The sequence below is a fragment of the Syngnathus typhle genome, unplaced genomic scaffold (assembly GCF_033458585.1).
Source record: "Syngnathus typhle isolate RoL2023-S1 ecotype Sweden unplaced genomic scaffold, RoL_Styp_1.0 HiC_scaffold_28, whole genome shotgun sequence".
NCBI lineage: Eukaryota > Metazoa > Chordata > Actinopteri > Syngnathiformes > Syngnathidae > Syngnathus > Syngnathus typhle.
The window spans coordinates 971,190-975,740 of NW_026871934.1; the positions used below are offsets into that span (position 1 = coordinate 971,190).

The 4,551-nt window shown below is 45.6% G+C and overlaps 1 non-coding gene and 1 pseudogene across 1 annotated transcript; one reads left to right on the top strand and one right to left on the bottom strand.

Moving 5' to 3' along the window:
• Window positions 1-764: 764 nt before the first annotated feature.
• Window positions 765-836, bottom strand: trnad-auc (transfer RNA aspartic acid (anticodon AUC)). The gene has a single exon. It is a non-coding gene; the product is annotated as a tRNA-Asp (tRNA).
• Window positions 837-2,511: 1,675 nt separating this feature from the next.
• LOC133147098 (U2 spliceosomal RNA) lies at window positions 2,512-2,683 on the top strand (annotated as a pseudogene).
• Window positions 2,684-4,551: the final 1,868 nt, after the last annotated feature.

A 4,551-nucleotide genomic window follows, 5' to 3' on the forward strand; every position in this document is an offset into this window, starting at 1 on the left:
TGCCAGGGATACACAATACCGGGGCTGGATTTTTAAGTGCGATGTTTTTCAGGTAATGGACTCAACTATGACCAAGGTGGGAGAGCCAGTAGGCCGAGATGGCTTGGGACGGCTATGCGTCTTAACTGGCTTATCGCGGTTAGCCAGCCGTTTGGAGCTAATGCTAACTGGGCTAGCAGGCTGACTACAGTCCGCATCTGGGTCCGCCACATCTACTGTTATCACACTATTCTGCTCTAGCTGGCGGACACGTCCCTCTAGCAGGGACAACCTCTCTGAGAGAAGGGTGCAGTTGGTGCAAAAAGCCGTACAAACCTCTTGATCCGCAGCCATACTTACGTGTCCGATGATCGACGGTAGACAAACAGCCACAAAGCCTCCGCTGAGAACCAAACAGTGACGCGATTGAAATGGCAGGAATTGACGGTCCGCGACTTTCAACAATAGTAAACTCCAAAAAGTGGAGTAAAAAGCGAGGAAAAACTAGAAAAGCATATAGAAATGTAGGAATGTAGATTGTCTCTCTAGTGACGCTGCGGCGCGCTACGTGGCAAACCGGAAGTATGATACAAAGTGAGGTTAAAAAGATGTAAAATAACACAAAGTAACAGAGAGCGAGTCACCGTGGTGGCCATCTGCGGCGCCATCTTACGATGTACGATGATACCAACCAATGCATCTATATAATTTTATCTGCTGCTGACACTGGTTAACGCACATGGATTGAAAACCTGCTTAAATGCTATTTCGCACAAAGAAGTAAACTCCCCGTCGGGGAATCGAACCCCAGTCTTCCGCGTGATAGGCGGAGATACTGTCCACTATACTAACGAGGACTGTGCGCTGTAAGGGGCAAATTGTTACTTCGCTGGAGAAAGGAAAGGGAGGGGGCGGGCGAGAACGCTCATTACTATTATGTGGATTTTAACCGTCTGTAGAGGTTTGTATAACACTTCTTAAATGGGGCAATCTGCTGGTTCGGTTCGCATATGCCTGCTTTCAAGTTTAGAGAGCACTACCTTTAGTGGGAGCATATTCAAATAATGTCACCCTTTTTTTTTTTTTTTCATTTTTGCAAAAGTGTTACAAGCTTACAAGCCACGTATTCCCGTGGGGCTCGTGGAGCAATGGGTAACGCATCTGTCTACAGATCAGAAGATTCCAGGACTCCTGGCCAGCTCACATGCCATTTTGTGGTCAACATTAGCTATGTGTAGATTATGTGAACTTTTGGGTTGAAGTAACTCACAGACACTGTCAACAAATAGTCTTTCCAATTTTGTCTCATCTCAAGTCTTAGGGATCATCGGATCTGCGTAGTTATTGGATAGTTCCACCAACATTTTAATATCAACATTCTTTCATGGTCTGCCTGGGTGTCGTGGCTGAAGATCCTAGAGAAAAGACCCAACTGCATATTGGCCATAATATAGCATAGAGGCGGCTGCAACCCCAGTTTGAATCTGGTTAATAGCAGAATAAATTTGTTACAGTTATTTTTTATTCACCCTAAACAGTCTTACGTTGGACCATGACAAATTTACATACACACAAGCTTACAGAAAATGACAACTTCTCGTGGGGCTAGTGGCTCATTCCTTGCTCTGAACGGACAGCCAAAACGATTCCTAACAATTCCTGTGTGTGTATGGGGGGGCGGGGGTGGGGGTCAAAGGGACCAATCAGATGGCCCGAATCCATGCATGGCCGATGACGGCAGTGATCAACACAGTGGTATTTGAGAAGTGAAATGAAGTTTATATTATTTGCAGACAGTGTGCAATCATTATTTAAACAAAAGTAGGCAGGTGCATACATTTGGAAACCCCATCAGAAAAATGACATCAATATTTAGTAGTTCCTCCTTTTGCAGAAATAACAGCCTCTAAACCAGTGGTTCTTAACCTGGATTCGGTCAAACTCTATGAGTACGGTGAGTCGGTCTCAGGGGTTCAGCAGAGCCTCCACTGCGGAGGTCCGAACACACCTGATTTATAAATTTGTCATAACGCATATCTGAACTGGTCTCGCAAAGGCAACAGCAGAAGTCCTACTGATTTGCTGGTATGTCATTTGTCGTGAATTCATGCATTGTGTTGGTTTTATTCTTTCAACAAGGTGGTGTTCATGCACTTCTGGATGAGTTCCGCTCTATTCTTCTGGCCCAACTCTTTCGGCGCAGCCGTTAGGTAGATATGATGACCATGGAAAGTTCTTTGTGAATGATCAATCTTTTCCTTTCATGTTCATCGGGACTACACTTTTAATAGGTACCTACACTGTGTATTTGGATAGAGACTGCTGAAAGGGGACACATATATGCCTTGTGAACTACATGCATTGCTGCGGGTGAAGAAGTGTGAACAAATAAGTCAGCAGACAAGTTTGGGGATTTATTAGTGCCCAGAAGAGAAGCACTCTGTTCCGTACTGTAACCTGTTAAGTTTGTTCCCAGTTCTTTACAGTTTACCAGTTCGTGACATGTAAGCGAATCCGTCACTCGTATACTCCATCGCTCCTCTGCCTTTTGGCTCAAATCAAGTGTAGTATCTGTTCTTGGGTTTGGGGGATTAAGAGAGCTGACCATAGAAGAGAAAAATGTAACCATAAAAGTGGTGATTTTACCCTTGCTTTTACTAATCAGTTCTGTTTTCATCCCAACAATGAAGGTGATTTTAAAATTGGAATGAGCCATTTTTTACTTCATCTGGAAATCCAAGTTGGAGAGACTGAAGAGGGACACCATGAAGAAAAACAAAAAAAAGGAGGAAAAGGAGTGCCGGACTTAAAGCTCTTCCTCGGAAGCAGATATGTTGCCCTGCACCTGCGAAGCGCGCTCCTTACACCAAATGTCACGTACCGGCGCCACCTGTGACAGGACCACGCCCCCCTATCAGCCGAATCGCCGCCACCTGCCACAGGCTCAGGGACAGCGCTATATCAACGCCGCCAGCGCAGACCCGAGTGTCCGTCTGTCGCATGATATTGCTTCGCTCTCCGGTCCATGATCCGGTCCATGAAGAATCGAAGAAACCGCAGAACAGCTTGTTCTTCCCAGCCTGATCGCCGATCCAGCGCTAGTTCCAGCTACTCCCACCGCAATAAAGTCTATCGCTACGCACTTGGCTGTACTGTCCAATCCCTTACACCAAATGCACCGAAAAGCCAAGCAATAACACGATTCTGGATGGGCTCATACCTCCGGAAACTAAAGCTAAAAACCATCGACCAAAGAATTCCTGTGTCTTTTAACCTGCCACCTTCTTTTTCCTTAATCAAGAAGTTTTTGAAGAACTTTAAATTACATAGAGCAAGAAAATAGTGAAATTTTAACAAATCACAGATCTATGATCTCTGTCCTACAGGAGCGGGAAGCGGTGTGTCCAGTGTGCGGCCTTGCAGTTTGGCGCAACGTCAACCACCCCGCCCTCTCGAAACAAACTTCGGGACCTGTCATGGATGGTGGCCCGTGATGTCCCCCCAGTCAGGTCGGTTATGCACTCTCGGGGCATGTCAGCGCTCTCAACGTGCCCCTGATCTGGCTGTGGCGCCCAGGAGTCAGTGTGGGACCTGCTCTGGTAGTGCAGGGCTGCCGTAGACCTGTGGGCGACCTGCAATTCCCCGCAAGGAAAGCGCTGAATGCAGACCTTGTACTCTATGGGGTGAGACCGTTGAAAATGAAGCAAGAAGACTTTACAAAGCAGTTGCTGACCTTTGCTGCCATCAATGACGCCATGTGGACTTCCAGAAACTAACTGGTAAGGAAGCACAGACAGATCCCCCCCCCAGCCCGTGGCTGTGCTCCAAATGGCTGCAGCAACTCTCACAGCTGCACACGGCAAGCCTAGGAGACATCGACCAGGTATTGCAGTACCTCCAGGAATGGTGCACCCCCTCTACTGGTTAAATCAATAGTTCAAAACCAAAACCATTTCAATCCGTTCGCTTCATTCTTACAGGATTAAGCAGTCAATTATGACTTGATGGGGTCTGATCTCAATGTAAGATGTTAGGATTCGAGGCTTTCCCACCAAATGGTTTGCAAATAGGTTCATTTCTCGAGGCTTCATGTGAACACCCCCCCCCTGCTGGTCAAAAAGAGTAATTTATTCCATGAATGAGAATTACATTCACCTTTATATTTTGCTTCATGTAGCCTGATCAAAATGAATAAAACTTCTCTCTGTATGTGCATTCACGTGTAACATTGAAGGAGGTGGACGTGTGTTTCAATATGTAAATAAATACCATCGTTGTCTATTAAGAAGCTAAAAGTTGATGGAACACATTTTTTTTGTTGGGATGCTGTGTTTTAACAAGGAAAGACTGATGTGCTTATGGATGAAGATGACTTGTACTTGTGATTGTGCTTGTAAACAGTAAAGAGGAGTGCGTGTGCAATTGAGGGCGGTGGTTATTGGTTTTATTCAAAAACAATATTTTTTGCCAAATTACAATAGACTGACATGTGTCCATTCAAATGCAAACCACCAGAATTTAAACTGCATTGATAAACGAGGCCCCTCCGTTAGTCCTCACCTTACCGTGGTG